The 19,628-nt window shown below is 49.6% G+C and overlaps 1 protein-coding gene across 11 annotated transcripts in view; it reads left to right on the plus strand.

The window, feature by feature from the left end:
* The first annotated feature begins 1,190 nt into the window (after positions 1 to 1,190).
* SCMH1 (Scm polycomb group protein homolog 1) overlaps positions 1,191 to 19,628 on the plus strand; it is a 72,719-nt gene continuing 54,281 nt past the window's right edge. For 2 of the 11 annotated variants that reach the window (XM_075522049.1, XM_075522059.1), the window contains exons 1-2: positions 1,193 to 1,350; positions 18,114 to 18,175. The gene's annotated coding sequence lies outside the window, so the exon portion shown is untranslated. Of the gene's footprint in view, positions 1,351 to 1,765; positions 2,315 to 12,009; positions 12,027 to 18,068; positions 18,176 to 19,357; positions 19,499 to 19,628 lie in introns of those variants that run through there. The other 9 variants (XM_075522050.1, XM_075522056.1, XM_075522058.1 and 6 more) reach the window with 8 other exon arrangements.

Here is a 19,628-nt window from a genome sequence, read left to right on the forward strand (position 1 = left end):
CATTTAGCTGGGAGTCAAAGGGGTCTTACTCTGTCTGGGGGGGATTTGGGGGCACTGGGGTACGTCTGTGGTATCTCTAGCTGGAAGGGCGCTGCAGGGCTGCGTGCAGGGCGCGGTCCTGCTCGGGGTGGGAGGAAAGGGAATATCTGGGGGTTGTCTGTCCCCAGGGCCTGGCTGTGCTGCATGGGGTCCACCCCGGTCCTGGGCATCTCCAGTGGGGCCTGGGGCAGGCACGGGGCTATCCCCAGTGTGGACCCAGACATGGATGGACATCACTCTCCGGTACCCAGAGGGTCCCAGGTGGGCACTGAGGGATCCATCCCCAGGCGTGGGGATCACAGTGGGCGTCTGCCTGTGGTCAGTGTGTCCCGGGTGGGCACGGGGAGTCCATCCTCAGGCTGTGGATCATGGTGTGTGTCTGCCCTGTCCCCAGAGGGTCCCGGGTGGGCATGCGGGGGTCCATCCCCAGGCTGGGGCTCACAGCAGGGGTCTGCCCTGTCCCCAGAGGGTCCCGGGTGGGCAGGGGGGGGGCCGTCCCCAGGCTGGGGCTCACAGTGACGGTCTGCCCCATGCCCAGAGTGTGGGGTGAGGACGGGGGTCTATCCCTGCGTGAGGACGGGTCCCGAGTGGACACGGCGTGGGGCCGCTCGCAGCGCTCAGCGACGCTCGGGGGAGGTTCGTGAGGGCCGAGCCGAGCCGAGCCGAGCCGCGCCGAGCCGAGCCGAGCCGCGCCGAGCCGGGCCGGGCCGGGCCGGGCCGGGCCGAGCCGCGCCGAGCCGAGCCGAGCCGGGCCGAGCCGAGCCGCGCCGAGCGGGGCCGAGCCAGGCCGGGCCGAGCCGAGCCGAGCCGCGCCGAGCGGGGCCGAGCCAGGCCGGGCCGAGCCGAGCCGAGCCGGGCCGAGCCGAGCCGGGCCGGGCCGGGCCGAGCCGCGCCGAGCGGGGCCGAGCCGGGCCGGGCCGGGCCGAGCCGAGCCGAGCCGAGCCGAGCCGGGCCGGGCCGGGCCGAGCCGCGCCGAGCGGGGCCGAGCCGCGCCGAGCCGAGCCGCGCCGGGCCGAGCCGAGCCGAGCCGAGCCGCGCCGAGCGGGGCCGAGCCGCGCCGGGCCGAGCCGAGCCGAGCCGAGCCGCGCCGAGCGGGGCCGAGCCGCGCCGGCTCAGCCCGGCCCGGCCCTCGCGAACTGCCCCCGAGCGTCGCGTGGCGGCGCCGTCCCGGGCGGCAGGGGGCGGCGCGGGGCCGGGCCGGGCCGGGCCGGGTCTGTCCGCGCTCCCTCCCCCGCTCCCCGCCTTCACTGCGCATCGGAAACATGGCGGCGGCGAGGGACTGAGCAGCCCCAGCGCTCGGCGGCCGCGCAGGTGAGGGGGGCGGCGGGGGCGGCACGGTGCGCTGCGGCCTGGCCCGGCACGGCGAGGCGCTGCCGGAGGCCGGGCAGAGGTCGGGCGCGTAGGCCCCGCGGCGACAGCGCGGCAGGCCCGGCGCGGCTCCCGCCTGTCAGCGCGGCCCGGCCGCCGCCTCGCCCGCGGGGCCGGGCCGCGGTGGCAGCGGGCCGGAGGCGGCGTGTCACCGCCGACACCTGTTGGTGCCCGTCGGGGCCCGGCCCGGCCCTCCCCCCGGGCCCTCTCCGCGGCGCCGCGACTCCCGCCGGCAGCGGGGCAGGGGCCCGGGGGGTCTGCGCCGGCCTCCCACGCCTGCCCGTGGGCCGCCTGCCTCTTCCCGGCCGGGTTGTAGCTGCCGGCAAAGCACCTTCGAGGGGCTTTGTTGTTCTTCCAGGTGTCCCCGGGCAGGGCTCGACCGGGACGGCCCTGCCAGCGCGGGCGGACGGGGCGCAGCCGCTCTTCCAGCAGCGCCGGGCCACGGTTATCGTGTTCACCGGAGGCCTCAGAGCGGTTTTTGCGGACCGCCTGAGCCTGCCCTCCTCCTCGGCGCTGTTTATTATCTGCCGGACACTCCTTGCATGAAAAGGGAAGCAAGACCCAGCTGCCGGAGTATTTGCAGGAGGTGGCCCCCGCCTGCGGGTTGTGCCCGGGGAAGGTTTGTGCCCGGGGAAGGTTTGTGCCCTTCCCTCCCCACGAGCCCTTTAGGACGTCAGTGAAACCCTCCTGTAACCACGGCGTGTTGCCGAGATGGACGGCGATGCTCTGAGCAGGACCCGCCACCAGATCCGTGCCACTGGAGGTGTCAAGGGTGTCCTGGGGACCGGACAGAGAAATCCCATAACCGCTGTCCCCAGGGAAACGTCTGCGCCTCCTTCGCAGCCCCCCTGAGTCGAGCGCTTGAATAGAGCTGGGAGTGAGACAAGATTTGAGCTTTTCGTGCACAGTAAGATGTTTAAAAATAAATACAGTGTCAGGCTGGCTCTTGCTGCACGTCGTTCAGGTTTAATCCGCAGGCTCTTTGACGCTCCTGTGTAAAACTGTGGCAGCAGTTTGGAGTCTTGACGACTGAAGGTAGAGATAGCGAATCTAAACAGGCAGCCTAAGTTTCAGATGCACTGAGTAGCTTGGCTCCCTCTGGCCTCAGATGTTTTAGGTTCAGCAGCTGAATACTAAACTAATTATTTCCATGGGTAAAGTCAGGATGTGGAGACCCAGCTCAGGGGTACACAGCTTTGATTTTTGGCCCTGTTTCTGTTTACTGTTGCTGTTTATAGTAAACACCGTGCAGTGAGTGGCTGAGAACAGCCATGTGGTAGCTACTCTTCGGCAGCCAGTAATATTGGGGAAAAATATTCTCTCACCTCGGTTCAATTGCCTGAGCGATGGCGTGCGGCGAGTTGTACCGAGGATGCTGGCGGAGGGACGACTGCCTCTCCTCCTCCTCTCACCCTCGCACTTCTGCTGGCCGGGCTGTGGTGTCCCCATGCTCTTGCTGGAAATATTTGGAGTATGGGATGGTGGTTTCATACCTCCCCTGCACTTCGTAGGAAGCACCGGCTTGTGGCTTGGCGCTAATGTGGGGAATAAAACTCGGCTGGTGGGGGACTCAGCTCGGGACAAACTGCTGTGTGCTGCAGCCTTGCAGGGCCTGCACTGTGCGGTTGGGTAGTTCAGGATCTGCCCAGTAGATGGTATGAAAATGCAGACTGAAATAGGGGAGTCCTTTACAACGGGCAAGAGGGAAATACTGGTATTTCTGTGCTATTTAAAGTATTTATTTTATTGAAGATTAAAGTGCATTTTGTTCGAGAGATATACACTGACCCTTGGTCCTCCTTTTTTGGTATTTACATCTTAGGAAATGATAAATCTACATCTTGATAATCTGCTTTTTAGTCAAACATTTGGTATTAAATAAATCAAGTGATTAGCTAATTAAAAGAAAGCAAATGCAGAGTTTAGAATAGGAGTGCAAGTGGCATCCCCTGCAAGTTGTAAGCTTGTGCCCCCTTGTTTTCCTGTGTCTAAAATTTCAATAATGTTTGAATCACTTATCTGGAAACTTGAATTTTGCAGCACAGTTTGGTGTCTTTAAATGAAGGATGCTGTTAGGGTATAAAATGATGGTGTTACTCATCGAGTAGCTGTGTGTCAGACTAGGATGTGAGTGGTTTGGGGGTTGTGTCTTTGCCGTATATCTAATTTAAAGGAATCTCTGAAACTTTGTTTCATAGCCTCAGACAGAGTGTGTCTAAAGAGGATCTCCAGAGATGTTGTTTCCCAATCCGGGGTAAGGTCAGGTACACATCTAAACCCTTCCTGAGTAATGTTTCTTCTTTTAAGGCTCTTCCTGCTGGCAATTTCATATCCTGTACAGATGATATATGCCGATACTCGAGCCTCCTCAGCATTAGGGAGATTTTCATGGTGTTTAATCTAAATCTTTGTCTTGCACTTTAAGCCTGTTCCTTCTTCTCTGTTCTCCAGGGCATGTGGAGAACACTCTACTCCCTACATCTCAGCAGCTAAATTTGAAGTAATTGAAGACTGTTTTCTCTTCCTAAGCTGAACAAGCTCTGTTCCTCTGCTCTTTTCGCATGGGCTTGTCTGCACAGCTGATCTCTGCCCCTCTCTGGACTCTGCTGTCGATCCACACTTTTCTTAAAGTGCCGTGGTCAGGCTGGGCTTGGTAGGACTGTGTTAGTTGAGCTTCTGTGGAGCAGTAGTAATAAGCGGGCCCAAATGACCCCATTTGGGGTATGTCTAAGTACTGTTACGTGAAAAAGAATGCAGATCAGACGTTTGCGTATTTGCATGTTGAACTGTGCGTTTGTGGCAAAGGCCTTGGCATGCTTGGTGAACTCCTGTTTGCAAAACCTGGAGCAGCGTGCTAGCGGTGTGGGCTCAGAGCTGGTGTAAGTGAAAGCTTGGCATGTTTGGGTCTCTTAAAGCTTTAATGTTTGCATCTAGCCCCCTGTCTTTTTTCCTTTTCTTTTTCTTGGCTGCAACTGAAATTCAGTTTGTGATGAGACAAGCAGATTTTGAGTCGTTTACTTGTCCATTTATGTTTGAAAAGTTTCCTAACAAGATGGCCAGGAGGGGTCCATGAGAAATGAAGCAAGATGCGTTGAGGACAGAGCAGTAGCTCCGACTCCCAGCTTCTTTTGCAAGTTGGTTAATCTCCTGCATATATTTATATTTTACATAATTCAGAAACATTGCAAGGTAAACATCATCCCCACAATTAAACTCTCAGTGTAACGGAACTATAACTCTGACCCCCTCTTTCACCCCAGCAGTAGGCCCTGGTGTAGCACGTGCACTCCAAGCCGCATGACACGAACAATGCTTCATCCCACTTTATTTGCAGGATGACAGGGTCTAGTCCTAAAGGAAAATGCTTTTTTTTTTTTAAAATACATTTGTAAAGAACTTTCTTACCAAGCTTAAATATTTAATAGGGGTGACTTTTATAAAATGCTTGCTCAATGTTTAAAGTGATAATGCAAGTCTGAAAGCAGGAAGCACATGAAATCTTCCATCTGTATCACCAGGTCTTGCTGGGCTTGGAGCAAACAAGACTTGTCCATGTTTAGTGGCCTGAGCTGGTGGCATCAAACCAGTATCTGGTGAGGGCACCTGAGCACTGGAGATCACTACCACCTCTTGTTTGCGAAGCTGTGCTCTTTGCTGACTGTCCTGCATAGCTGTCTCCTTTAATAGGAAGTTTCAGAGGTAGCTTCAATTGTGAGCTCTCACCAAGCAGAAGGAGAGTTTGGTACAGGGGCATCACTGCAGCTTGGCTGGTGCTGAAAACTTTAATACCCAGAGATCTCCATCTGCATTAAATTTCCTTAAAAAAACAGATAATACTTAGCTCTTTTACGGAGGTTTCTGGCAGACAACCTCTAGCAGATTTAGACACTGTGATATACGGTATTGCAGTCTGCAGGGTTCACTCAGACACCTACCAAATGTTTCTGCCATTGTACCAGAGATTTAAGCAGAGTTTGTGTCTGTGCCTCCGCTCTCGCTGTGCATAGTCTCGCAGTTTTATGCAGACTCATCCTGAGCAAAAGTTCAAGAATTTGGCTGTGAACTGAAGGAAAAGATGAACGTCCGTTCTGCTGCCTCCGCTGTTCGCATGGCAGCCTCGTCCAACAGGCCAGATGGACGGGGTGATGTCTGAAGCTGCTGTAGAGGAGTCTACCAGCACTTGTCTTCCTGAGATCTGACTTTATCAGGAGCGGTAAGTCACCCTTGCAGCTCCACTGTCTGGTTGGTAACTGGTCATTGGAGATAAGGAAGCGAGAGCAGAGATGAGTCGATACAGCCATTACCAACACGAGGGAGCTGATGTGAGAGTTCAGCGCAGGACTGCTTTTTTTCCCTGGGACAAGCTTGTGCCTCTGAAATACATACGCCCCTCTCAATTTCTTGCTCAGAAGTTTTTTTGTATGTGTTGTAAATCGAATGGTATTAGCACCAGTCAGAAGCCTTTTGGAGATACCTCCTTCCCAGCCAATGTGCTCCGAGTTACCCAACCTCAGTTAGCTCTTATGTTTTCCAGACTGACACAGTGTGAACAGTCCAGAAACCTCCCTGTGGCTCGGTTTTGTTTTTAACAACGGAAACCATAGGAGTAGATGCCAGTGGAAATTTGTGAAGCTCCGTCTTTACCCATTGAGAAACATGTGATTCCTCCTCTCTCCTAGCCCTTCCAGTGTTGCACTGGGCGCTGCGTCGGGTCCCTTCTCCTGGATACTGTGGCGAGGGAGTGGGTTTGGTTCACATGTTGCTGGAGCTACATCTGCTGCGGTTTGCTTGGGTGTGCAGGGGGTAGGCTCACCCTTCTGAGCTCCCCCAGGGTACTGCTGCTGTTTGGCTCCAGGGAAAGGTCTTTCCAGCAAGGAATTTGTGTCTGGGGGGAGCTGGAGGATGCTTGTGCTGTTGCTTTCAGTTTAGCATTGGCAAAGTGCTGTGCAGTGTGAAAAGCCCAGTGTTGCTTTGGCCCGCAGCTGGTTTGCACTGAGCGAGCCGCGGTCTCTTCGGATGCTGTTTGCGATCGCCTTGCCCGCCGCCCGCCTGGAAGAGGCAGTGCTGCAGTACCTCCCGTGAGCCAGAGCCCGGCACCAGCTTTTGTCCGCCCTGACCTCCCCTCGTGCGACGGCCGCACCTTATCCCCTGCTCCTGGGCCTCTCTTTCCCTTCCCTGTTTCGAGTAAGCCCCTGCCTCCTCCCACCGTGCTGAGCCCTCTGCGCCCGCGTTTGAAGCAGTGGGACGCGCGTCCAGCTGCGTCTCCAGCAAGCGCGGGGGGTGGCTTGTGTTCCCTCTCCGCTACCTCCTGGCTGTTGGCAGTGGGAGAGCCTCCCTGGGCCGCCTGCCAGAGGCTGCCTGCCCTCCCCGTGTCCCATGCTGCTGCAGCCCGCAGGGAGGCCGGCAGCTAGCGAGCAGAGCCCTTTAGGAAGCCTGGCTGGGCTGCACACGCGTTGCGGGGGGACGGGGACGAGCGGCACTTCTCCGAGGCAAGAACCTGGGCTTGTCTCTGGCTCCCGGCAACACGAAACGCCGTCCGCACTGTGCTGTTTTGTGTCCCTGAATCCAGCCAGTCTGCAGAGGTGACCACGTTAGGGTGAGGTTGGCTCCCCAAGCTCGGGCTGAACACGCTGGGTGGGCTCTGCAGGCACTGCCCTCCCTGCTGTCGCTGCTGCAAAGAAGCCCTCTCTTCTGTGCTCCCCTCTTTTGCTGGAGCGTGGCCTTTCCTGCCCAAGTGCATGTGTAAGGTAGGAGAAATTTCCACTGTACGCACATGGAGCATTATTTAAGTGAAGGTGCAGTGAGCAGGCAGAAGAGCTGATGAAGTCTGATGTGGACCAAGGAGGAAGTTGCACCAATTCCACTTTCTAAAAATAAGTCGAGCAAATGTTCCCGCAGCCCGGAGGCTGCTGCTCTCTATACGCTGAGTTTGTTTGCTTTTTTTTTTGGTCTTGTTCCGGCAAATTTAAAAAAAAAGATGCCGCAGTCCATCAAAATACTGCAGTGGTTGTGTGATCAGATAGAAGCTTATGAAGAAGGTCTTGGTTGTTTCAGTGTTTCTAGAAGTGACCTTGAAGGATTAGCTACACGTAGTGTTTCCTAGAGGTTTGTCTCGGCTGGTCTTAAAGATTTCCAATGATGGTGATTCAGACTTTCCTCGGCAAACTACTCCGGTGCCTGACTATTTGGATGATTAAGGAGCTTTGCTTGATTTCAGGCTGGTATTGCTGTACTTTAACCCCGTCATTGTGACATTTCACCTTCTCTCTGGCAGGCTACCAAAGAGAAGAAAAATTCTGCAAATGTAAAAGCAATCATTTCTGTAGAGTTTGATCTTCCTTTCTACCTTTCCCTTCTGTGTTCAGAGAGCGTCTGCTGGCTCTCATGCACTGCTATGTATTTAGTTACACGTGTGTGGCAGCCGGGAAGCCCTAGTTCCGACTCCTCGTGTTGTATTGGCCATAACTAACAGTCCTTGATCTGTGCTGATGTCAGTGAAAATGTGGTGCTTGAGGTGACGTGTGTTTTATTAAAATTGTATATCACAAATTCCCCAGTTGTCTCATACTTCTATAGCAAAGTGCACATCTCAAACATCTTACAGAGTTTTTGGTTAGTAATACATTTTATAAAAATCAACCAGATGACATTAAGAGTTACATTACTTCAAAACATGATATAGAGATGCTGCTGATAAAACTGTTGCTGAGTAGGAAGGAGCAGAATATTGTTCTCTGTCATGGGGTGGGGTTTTGTCTCCTTTGCCTGTGGTTGAACATTTTATGAAATGTGCATTTGCTGTGGAACTTCACGATCTGCAGCTAATTTCCCATCCCTTTCCATGCTACAACGGGTCTTCCTAATAACTTCAAGGCATTATCATAACATTTCTTCATTTCAGTCATTGATAAAATTGTTACGATGCATTTCAGGGAGAGATCTACAGTTGAAATAGGCTGTGACCAAGGGGAAAAAAGGGATGAGGCACTCTCAAATTCTTTCCCAGGACGAGCGTTACTGCCTCGCAAAGCCCGGATGGGCTGGGGTGGACTCCTAGCTGTAAAGCAGTAACAATATTGAAGCTGTGTTGCATGAAGATTTCTGTAACACAGTTATCCTGCTTCCTTACTGTGTTTTCTAGCCACTAGTATCTGCTAATTGTTATCTCTGGGGCTCATGTTTTCCTGGGTTGCGTTTTTGTACTGGCAGCGTGTGACACTTCCTGCAGCCCCGCAAGGAGAGACCGCAGCAGCAAATGTCCGTGATGCCTTTACGGTGTCCCTGCCCTCTTATCTGCCCAGCTCCTGGACATTGTTGCCACTGTAGTTTTTAGTCTCATTATGTATTAAACCTCATAATTTTAGTTCCATTTTGCTTCTGTAGAAGTCCTTGGTGAAACTTTCACTATCGCGTGTACCTGGGGCACGTTCGTGTTGTCAGGCAGTTTGAACGCTTCTAGTGGCTGGATGTCTCCACAGTCTGATAAGAAATGCCCTTCTGTGTGTGCATACGCTAGCTCTCCACACCTGCAAGACTGGTGAAAGGTACCTGGGAGGTGGAAAGCGATACTCCCTGCTTTTTGCTGGTAGCAAGCCCAGGGCGAGGCAGCCCTGAACTGGGAGCCTTGTAGCTGCATAATGCTGCGTTTGGGCTGGGCAGCGGGGTACTGATTGCAATTGCACAGTTCCAGCTCAGAGTTTCTGGTGTCTGGTGAGCTTGTGCCTGCCTGCAAAAAGACCGTGGACACATCCTCGTCATCAGCTCACGTCCTGAGTTGTTAGTCAGACTCTTAAAGAAAATAACTCTTGAGGTAGTGCAGCATCATTAAAAAATGTTTTCAGGTGGGGGTCTCCATTAGAGTATCAACTGTGAATGGAAGATTGAAAACTCTGCTAACGTAGTGATGTGCTATCAGCCACCAAATGTTAGGATTGTTCTTAATTTACATCTGTGTTAGTAGTTCCTACTAGTTCAGTAACAGTGTAATGCATGGTTCCCATGTTGTTCCCTAGCTGGTGGAAGTTTACATCTTTCAGGTTTTGGTGCTATTAGTATTTCTGTCCTTGTGTGCAGATTACTCAGTAAAATGCTTTTTTTTTCTGTAGCAGAATATCTGCTGTACTTCATGTTATGTACAGTTGACATGACATCATCCAGAAGATATTGGTGACTGATTGGCAACAGATATCAGCTCTAACCAGTGAGGCCACCACCTCGCTGCTCTCCTGGAGCCCTTGACTCTTACCACAAGGGAAATAAACGGTGGCAGACAGCTGATCCTCCTGGCTTGTCACATGTCTCCAGAGGTGAATTCCATGTTGTCATTCCTGCAGTCCCAAAATGGAGGTTTTTGGGTGGCTGCACAATGCCACACATCCCCCAGCATGGCAGGAAGTAGCGACTCGCTTAATGGTGAATTGCCTGTGCCCCAGACAGGGCAGGAGGAACTGGTTCCACTTGGGCATTATCCAAGCCCCTGCACTGTAAATCTGGGCAGTCCCACTGTTGTTCCAGCATTACAGTGAGGCTGAGGGATGGCTTTGTTGTCTTGCCACGTTTTCCATCACTATGAGCTTTGCTCTCATCTTGTGCGTTGCTGGCACAATTTCTAGTTGTGTATATGGCAGTATATCGTCAGCGTTATCTACTGCGCCTGACCAGAGGACTCAGTCCGTTCTGGGTCTGTTCAGTTATTTCATATTGTTGTCAGCTGGAAAATCTGTAAATGGCCTGTGCTATTTTATGGCTTTATAAGCTGTACAAAATGTCCAGCAGGTAGTTTAATGTCTAGCAGATACAGTCTATAAGAGTGCGTTTTTTTCATTAGCTCGTTGGCAGACACTGAACATACTTTTATAGCTGCAGGATGGACTTTTGGTTGCTTGTGGTCATGGTTGTTTTTTTTTTTTAATATTGGAGTCTACCGTATGTACATGTTGTTGCCAAAGTAAGAGATTTCATAGTGTCTTGTACAGACAAGGGCCTCACAATATATTTTTTAGTTTTCCAAAATCTTGGCCCTTCAGGAATGTAAAACAGCCTAACAACTTTTTCTTTTCATAATTAAAAGCAACCTGTTCAGAGTTTCTTGCAGGAACTGGCTAGTGATTTTTCCTTCCTGGGATTAATTCTCTTGAGATAACATTTCTGTGTACTTCTAGATTGCTCTTTCTTATTAAAATTTACAGGAGTTTTGATGGGCACTTGTTAGAATTTCTTTGTATCCGGACTTTGCAGCCTGTGGAGGATATTTCACCTATTTCAGTAGATTTACAGTTTTGACTCCTGGGATTTTAGCTCCTTAAGTCACAGACGAGACCAGAGTTATACACAGGATAAAAATAGAAAGCAGTAATTAATACCCATCCTTGGTGAGCCTGGCTCTTCTAGTCTCTCTTGACATGTTGCACTGCTGCAATTTCCTTTCCTTTTCCTAAGAAATAGATGAATTAATATCTCTCTACATGAGCGAGAAAATAAAACAAAGATGCTTGCTTCCTGCCCTGGCACACCATTCCCCTTGGGGTACAGTGAGTTTCTGTGAGCTCTCTTCTCCCGTGCAGCCCTGTTGCCTTGGCAGGCTGCGCTGGGCTGGAGGAGGCCGGGCAGCAGAAGTAATGGCACAGCCTCTCCCTTCGCCCTCCGGGACATCACTCCTGCAAGGTTCTATTGCATTTCCTCCAAGCAGCAGAGACTGACTCCTCTTCAGCTTTAGCAGGGGTAAATCCGGGTTTGTGTGGCTCTGCTTCATACCGTGAGGGTTTGGAGATTTTTTTTTTTTCATTTCTTTTGCAGATGGGGCAAATCAGTAGGAACTTTTTCTTTTCTGTCCCCAGTTTGCACAAGAAGAAACAGCTGCTGGGACTGTTGGAGGGAAGAGCTTGACTCTGAATCTGGCTGTACTGCTTGGCAGGGGAGACCCTGAGTTTTGTCACTCTGAGGATATATATACTAAAGGGATCATCTTACCTTGTCTTCTCTGAGAAAATGGGTTCAGGAGGGCAGAGAGAGTTGTATTTGACAGGTCTGGGAAGATTGGCTCTATAGATGTTGAGTCAGGGACAGGGTTTTGTATACAGATCTATGAAGAATTCACCCTTGAGTGTGAATTGAGTTGGGGGCCCCCCCAGTGCTGCTTGCCTGTAAGGACATGATTGTGTTGGTGCTGGACCCCAGGAAGTTAAGAAATTCTTAACTCCAGAGACGATTATTACTTTGTGCTGGATGAGGGAAGAGAGCACCTTACACACTCTAAGTAACATGCTTAGAGATTGCTTTGATACCATGTGAGGCTTAAGGAGGAAAGTTTTCATCCTGTGTATTTTCCCAAGGGTTATTGCTAAGCATTCATTTTAATTGTTAGGATCCATTATAGAAGGAAAGCAGAAGACAGGAAAATGCAACTCTAGGTGTATGTAACCATCCTTGGCCCCCACGTCTCTAGTGTTTTAGCTCCTTAGAGAGTGGTGATTTCATCCCTTACCTTTTCTTCAGGGCTGGTTTGCTCTCGCCTGCTCCCTGAGCTCTCATCTCCCTTTCTGCAGGAAACACCTTGCCCTGTGTGTCTGTCCCTGGGGAGCATCCTTCTCCCTTGTACTGGAGTGCTTGCAAGATACAGGGTAATGTAAGGGATCGGGTCATCTCCTTCCCCTCTCTTTCCAGGGCTTTCCTCATTTACATTTCTGTTGTGTCCCCTAATTACCATCCCTTTGTTTTTTTTATTTCCTCTCAAGCTGCCTTTTGCTGCTTATGGTCTCCTGAGGATGTTAAGCTGAAACTTCATCAAACTTACATTACTAGAAATAGATAATGCAAAAATCGTCTTTCAGGAATTCTCACATCCAGCTTGCAGCATCGTTGCAAAGTCTATCGTGACATTTCCAATAGAGACACAACTCGAAGTCAGACCTTTGTTTCTGGATTACCTCCTGTTTCCCCTTGCTAGGGACGTGGGTATGTATTGTCTTCCTGGAGTTAAGGTACATTCATTTCATCAATTAGTATTACATCATATATATATTCATCCACCTGATACTTCCTTCCCATATCTCCCATAAAGAGCTTAGTTTTTAATAAGATACAGTGCAGCAGAGAACAAGTATAAGGTTGACTAAACAGTTTTTTGTAGAATATGTATGCTGGGTGCTGCACAGAGACCTATGAAGAGTTTACACATTGGGGCACATTTCTGGGGCCGCATACATCGTGTGTGTAACTGCCGTCTGGAAAAGCAGTCATGATTTACTGTGGGAGGGGTGCTGTATTAGCCTGTCATGTAGCTGGGAGAGAAGGTTGTGCCTCTTTTACAGGCTGGTGATGATATGGAAACCATGCTCTGTTTTTTTTAATGTACTCCTGTTTAAATTCTTATTTAAAGACTTTGAAACATCCTATTGTGTGCTTTAGTGTGGAGTGACTTTGTAACCATCATGGGCAGAATCCCATTTCAAGGTCTTCTGTAAGCCATCTGCTTTCATTAATAGCTTTTGGATTTGGCATGTGGCGTAGTGCAGATTAAAATAGCCACATTGCTGCAAAACTTTCTTTGCCGCCTGCGTCAGTTTGGCCTTCCCTTTGAGCCTCCACAGGCAGGGTGCACCCTCACAGGAGAGGGTGCTCCGCGTTGCACCCTGCTCTCAGTGCGTGCCCTGCAGCTTGTCCCTGGGTGATGAGGGATGTGTGACCCAGCACAGAGGCATGGTGGGGTGCGCCATATCTCTGCACCTCTCCATGCTCCTGGGATTGCTTTGAAAGGAAACCTGGGTATGTGCAAAACTGGCGTGGCCTGGCTCCCTGCCATCAGGCTGTCGGGGTATGGTCAGAATACGCTGGGGTCAGGACTACAGAGTGCTGCACGTGTGATAAATTTTCTCCTCTGCTTCAAGGTGACCTCTGTGGGATGGGTGTTGGGTACACTGGGATGCCACTCTGGATAGCTTGCACTGCTGTAGCCCAAGCCATTCCTCTTCTAAAGGCAGAAAACTAACTTTTGACTGTGTGAGTCCTGCTGACACCAAATAATTGTAACACAGACGGTTCAGTGGCAGAAACATCAGCCTAGGGCACACATATTCAATTCCTTGCTTTGGCATGTTCTTCCTATACAGCACTTGATAAGTCCATCAGTCCCTTGTTTTTCTACATGTAAAAGGTGCCTCACCTGCCCAAAAAGTCAGTGCTCTGTGTCGGTTTCTGTTACAGTGCATTTGGGAGAGCTCCACTGGAGCTTAACACCCAGAAACAGAGACCTGCTGCTTTTCCCAAAGCTCCTTCAGAACATTTATGGTGAGCCATGGTCTTGGTGGCCTCATTCTCATTGGGATGTGGTACACGGGCATTGCTCACCCAAGGAGAAACAACTGCAATGCAAAGCCTGAAAGTCAGTTCAGCAGCAGGACCAGCAATGAAGGGATCTGCTGAAATAATTCCGGAGCATAATGAAGCTTCCTTAACCCCAACTGTAATGACAGGGGATTGGTTTTGTATGATTAGCTTAAGTCTACGCCACATCAGCCAGTCTTCATGGTGCGCCATTCCCTGTCTCCCTGGCAATGGAAGGCAGCCCAGGTCTTCGACCCAAGCCTTGAACACAGCACTGCCTCGGGGAGGAGCAACACAGGATCCTCTGCTTGATGTTTATCCCTGCCCATGGCAGGAGGATTGGAACTAGATGATCTTTAAGGTCCCTTCCAACCCAAACCATTCTATGATTCTATGTTGCCCTGCATGGGGAGACTTTAGGTTTTGCACTATTTTTTCTGTTTGTGTGAGGTTTTTTTAAGAAGCAAAGCAACACCAGTCTTAAAACAAGCAGTTTGATTTTTCAATAGTGTGTGAATTTCTTACAGCAGTCCACCCCCATCTTTCTGAAGAGGATTTGAAGGGCCGGAGTGCTCACTCCCATCGCTACAGAAATGGCAGACATGGAGCAGGCTGGCTTTAACTCCCAGCTCATCAGTAGAAAAGTCTGTACTGAGAAGATTCAACATGTTAAGGGCTTCCTCTTAGCAGACTCAAGCCAGACTATCTCACCTGGCTTTTTTTAAAGCCCGTTCCTTTCTCTGTTTCTCTCGGTCTGGGTATCCTGTTCCTGGATTGTGTCAAACGTAGTTTTTATTGCAACCTCTTGAATCTTCGTGGAGAGCAAGGTCTACTTGCAGTGATACATGGCAAGATGTTTCTATTTTGAGCCAAGGCCCATGCTGGGTTTTTTTTGAGAGAGAAAGAAACCTTTATTGGAATCCTGCAAGGTTTTATTTCATTTCCTCCGCAGTCGTGAGAGCTGGTAACTGCTGCAGCCTCCCTCATGGTGGTGAGTGATTCCTTCCAGTGGTCCCTGGTTTTTACCCTCATCCTGAGCCGTTGGCTTTCCCTTGAGCTCGACTCAGCAGTGTCTGATGATCCAGCTGTCACTTGCTAGGAGGTTGACCCATCTCCTCTCCCTTTTGAAAACCTTCAGGTTGGAGGGAAGCCATAAAGTTGATATTTTCATTGTAGAGACATGGTCTATTCAAGTTTTTTTACGTGTTTTTGTCTCTCTTAAAATATGTTCTCCCCTGAGGCTTGGCTCAGGGGCTAAGGAAGTGTGTTGCTCGTGATCACATCTTCGAGACACCTCAGTGTCTTAACATCTTTCACAAGAATGTGTTTCTGAGGAGCCAGTCGTGAAGTCTGGAGTTTATCAGTCCACTTCTTACATGGTAGAAAGATAAAATTAGTTCCAGAGAGCGAGAGATGTTGGAAATGACACAAAATCCTTCTGGTAGAAAGAGGAGTAATGGTTTGCAGCCATCAGATATTTCAGATCACACAAGGGGATCAGTATTCCAGATGGAAATACCAACATTCATTGTTACAGTGTTTTTTTGAAAAATTTCCTAGTATGAACGTAAGGACCCTTGAGACCTAACGAGGAGAGTTGATTTCAGAGGTGCTGCAGCCTTTGTTCGGAGCTGCCAAAACGTGGCTTTGCACAGACAACGAGAAATAAAACTCCAGTCTTGTCCGGGAGGACGATAACAGGGAGGTGGAAGGAAATAAACCTGTTGGTCAAGATAAATTCTGATTCACCTCTTCAAACTTTGCAGCTACTTGCTCTTGCAAGTTTCCTTCAGGTCTCATGTAAGCATTTGTTTGTCATTTCGTTTTAGTACTCCTTGTTGGTTGTGGCTGGCTCTGAGGAGGCTGGTGTTCAGCGTGGTGCTGGGAGCTGTCTGCTGGTCATTGGCTTCTACCCAGAAGAGGGGTCAGTCAGCTGGCTCACCAGAGCACGCTTTGAGGGGGAAACCCATGATTTTAGACCAGCAAAAGTTATGGTGTCCGCAGGTCAGGCAGAAGTCTGAGGAGCTAAGCCCAGTGTGAAAACCAAAAGAGGTAAGAAGTGTTTCAAATCACATGCTGGCAGTCCTCAAATTTCTCAAGTAGGCTGAAAGTGCCTTTGTTTCTCCACCATAGAAATTAAAAATGGCAAAAAAAGATGTTAAATGAGCAGGCTGAGGTGGTTATATGCATCTGCTCATCATGTCTCTGTGCCTGGTTTTCTGATTGGGTCAAGATGCAACTGTACACTCCGGCGTAACCCGTGGTGCACGTATGGGCTTCCAGAATGGTGCTGAAACTGGCCCCAGCACAGCCTGAGCCTCCAGCTGGGAAGCTGGAATGGCAGCACTGCCGCCACCCTTGACGGGCGGGAAGGGATAATGCTGCCCTTGCATTTCCTGAGGGAATTTGTAAGGGATAGCTCTTTATTATTGGAAACATTGGTAGTGTTTGATGGAAAGATACCTGTGAAGAAAAACTCAGTTGAAGCAGAGGTTACATGGAAGGGATTTTTACTAGCTGGACTGGCCATGGTGCTCACGACCCATGCTTTTGTGGGGAAAAAAATCAATGACTGCAGGCATTTTACATTATGAGAAACCATCAGGATTCTCTTGTTGCTGTCCCATGGGATTTCCAAGAAGCGTCATTCTCACAGTCCTCTGGCAATATGCAGAGTTTTCTTTTTTTTTTCACGATCCTAATCTGTGGGGTATGTATCCGACCTAATAAAACCATTTTTCAGCTTCGCTGTTGGTAGTTTTCTTCCTCTTCTTTCTGAAAACATCTTGCCTGCTGGCAACTGCATTGTCCAAAGAGGTTTGAAGCTTGGCACGCTGTCAACAAAACTTCAGTTACCCTTTCAATCAAACATGGTAGTGCTGTGAACTGACTTGGCCTCCATCCCAAGGTTCACCATAATCTTCCTCATATAATAGGAAGTCCAAACAACCCCAGGAAATAATTCAGATGCGAGTGGTGCCTTTAGTGGAATAAAGAAGGGCCTAGAAGAGACATTAAGAACCTCAGCTTTAACTCTTTTCATAATTATGCACTCTGAAGGAGTGGAGGCTTTGTAGATAAAGAGATTACATGCATCTTACGAGGTCTGTATAGCTGTGACAGTATCTTCCACCCACATTTTCTCACTTCATGTTTTAGTGACATTGCAGTTGCAACATTTAGTGGAAGAGTATTGCTGAGCAGGCTACCCTATAACCCTGAAGGTCCCTTCCAACCTGGCACAGGTAAATTGCTTCATTCTTCCCTTAGGGATGATAAGGATGAGCTTTTGGAAGAGCCTGTTGGTAAGAGCAGTGGGGGGGAGAACTTAATTAGATTAAGATGCATTTTGGTGATGTTTGTGCTGAGGGTTGTGCGGTGTGGCTTCCGGAGAGCGGCAGCCTGAGCTGGGGATGCCCTGGGATGCTCTTCCCAGCCCTGGCTGCCTCTGTGCTGCCTTTATTTTTTGAACAAGAAAAAGGAAAATACATCCGTGGTGTACATCTCAGTGTAAACCAATGCAGGGGGTCACTGGGGTGCTAACAAAACTGCATCTCAAGCTGGTGTCCTGCCTCTGGCCGCGACCCGGTGCCGGCAGCCTGGCAGGAAGGCAAGTGCTCGGCTTTTCCTTGCCAAAATGCAGCAGCTAACGCGGTAACGTGGTGGGCAGGATTCGGCTGATCCACCCCACCTTTCAGTCAGCTTTTGCTTGAGGTGCGAGTACCAATGGCCTATGCGTTTCAGACTTTGATACAGTTATAAATGCTGTTTTGCTTTTGAATGTCTTTGTCCTTTTTTAGTGTTACTTGTTTACTTGTCTTGATAACATCCTCCTCGAGGAAGTTGCGTGTCTGTTAGTTTCAAAATTTCCTTCTCCCTGTTATATACTTGGGTTTTTTTAGTTTGCCCTGCCGCACTGTGGAAGGGACAATTTGGAGTCCCCAATTCACTCCCTTCATGCTATTCATTATTTTATATGGATCTCCTGTGGTCTGTCTCCTTTTTATTGCTAATCAGGTCTAGTGTTTTAAATCCTTCTTTGTGTGATAGTTTCATTTTACAAAAGCTGAACTAGTTTGTATCAACTCAGTTGATGCGATCTTACTCATATCAAAGGTGTTTAACAGCTGCGGTCCTGTGTACTCGTTGCAAGCTGAACTTAAATTATATCAAGTTCTGCACTGCTTTGCTATGGCAAGTGGGAATGTTTGTTGCAGCTGTCTTTAAATTTAAATTTGGATGTTTTAAATGAATTAAATATGAACATGAATAATGCAACTGGTAACCTAGCCTTTCTGCAATTAAACGCAAACTTTCTCATTTTGTCTCTATGCTTTCAGGTTTTGATATGCCGCAGTATTTGTACTGACTTTGCTGTCTTGTAGGAATGATGGGGAACTAGAGCCCATGACAGTTCAGTGGAGCCGTTGGCAGTTTTGATATCTTGGTGAGTGGAAGTTGTTTGAAACTGTGGGAAAGGCACTTTATCTGCTACAAAAGGCAGCAAATCAGGTGGCCTTTTTAGATTTTAAGGTAGCATCCTGCTGAAATGAATTTGCACATTGATCTGTCCTTTCAGGGTACAGATTCTGGAAACCAACACTACGTAAAACTCTGGTCTGTGCTTGCAAGATTATCTTGATGTGCACAAGCATGAGAAAGACAGCTTTTGAAAAAGAGGGGAGTTTTAACTCTGGTATGCAGCTTTGTACAAGTGTCAGGTTCTGGAGATGGAGTATTGCAGCATGTGCTGGGCTATGTAAATCTCGAATGCTTTATTTGATGCAAAAGTAAGATTGTTTCCTTTGTGTCATTGACCCAGCCAACAAGTTCTCATCAGGGGCATGTTTGTGTCTAAAGTCATTCAGGAAGATCCATCTGTGTGGACAGCCCATTTTTCCCTCTTGGATACCAAACTGTACCTTCTACTATTTATTACTTTAAGATTTTTTTTTTTTAGTCTTCAGTCCCTGAACTGATGCACACATCCATAACGACCACATACATCTGTACTGCGTTTCTCCCTGTCCTGCAGTGCCTGTTAGCTTGCCTGTTCTGCTGTTCACTTTCTTCTCTCTGGACTGAAGTCTGTCTTCTTCGCTATGGTGTTTCAGGCTTACTAAAGCCTATAGGGCTTGCCTTCCAATCAGTTGTCAGGGAAATAAAATCATAGGGGTTGGAAGGAACTTGTGGAGGTTGTCTGGTCCAGCCCCACACTCAGAGCTGGGCTGGCGTTGAAGTCAGACTCAACTTCAAGGTTAGATCAGGCTGCTCAGGGTGGTAGCTGGTGACGCTTGGAGTATCTCCAAGGGTGGAGATTTTACAGCTTCTCTGGGCAACTATAGAATGAAATTACAGCCAGTGGGAATTGCCAATTCCCAAGCCCTATGTTAGTAAAGCCCACTTTATACCAGTTTCAGGAGGGCTGGGGTACACAGGCTGTGTCTCTGCGGCTGAAGAGGAGCGGGCAGGGACTGGTCCCTGTCCCTGGGATGTAGTGAGGCTGGTGGCTTGCATCTGTGCTGTGCAGGACTAGCTGCCGCTGGGGCAGGCAGGCTGAAGCCATGCATCATGGAGTTTGGCTCTGGCTCTTCTCTGGGCGTTATGTGGCCCTGAAGCACACTAATTACTTTGCATATTTCTTTTTCGGTTTTGGGTAATGATTTTGCAGGATGAAACCACACGTCACTGTCCTGTGGTGTGAGAACGTACGGGGAAGCTGGATGGTGCAAAGCCATGGTGGAGGACCGTGAAGGGTGGCAGGAGTCAGGCAGGGGCCATCTCATTTGGACAGTTTCTTGGAAGCATGTTTTGGAGCACGCTGTCCCCAGGCTGGCACCCACATGGCTCTCAGCAGACTGTCTTCTCCTTTGGGGAAGAGTCACCTTTTTTTTTTTTTT

This window comes from Mycteria americana, chromosome 21 (genome assembly GCF_035582795.1).
Source record: "Mycteria americana isolate JAX WOST 10 ecotype Jacksonville Zoo and Gardens chromosome 21, USCA_MyAme_1.0, whole genome shotgun sequence".
Taxonomy (NCBI): Eukaryota; Metazoa; Chordata; class Aves; order Ciconiiformes; family Ciconiidae; genus Mycteria; species Mycteria americana.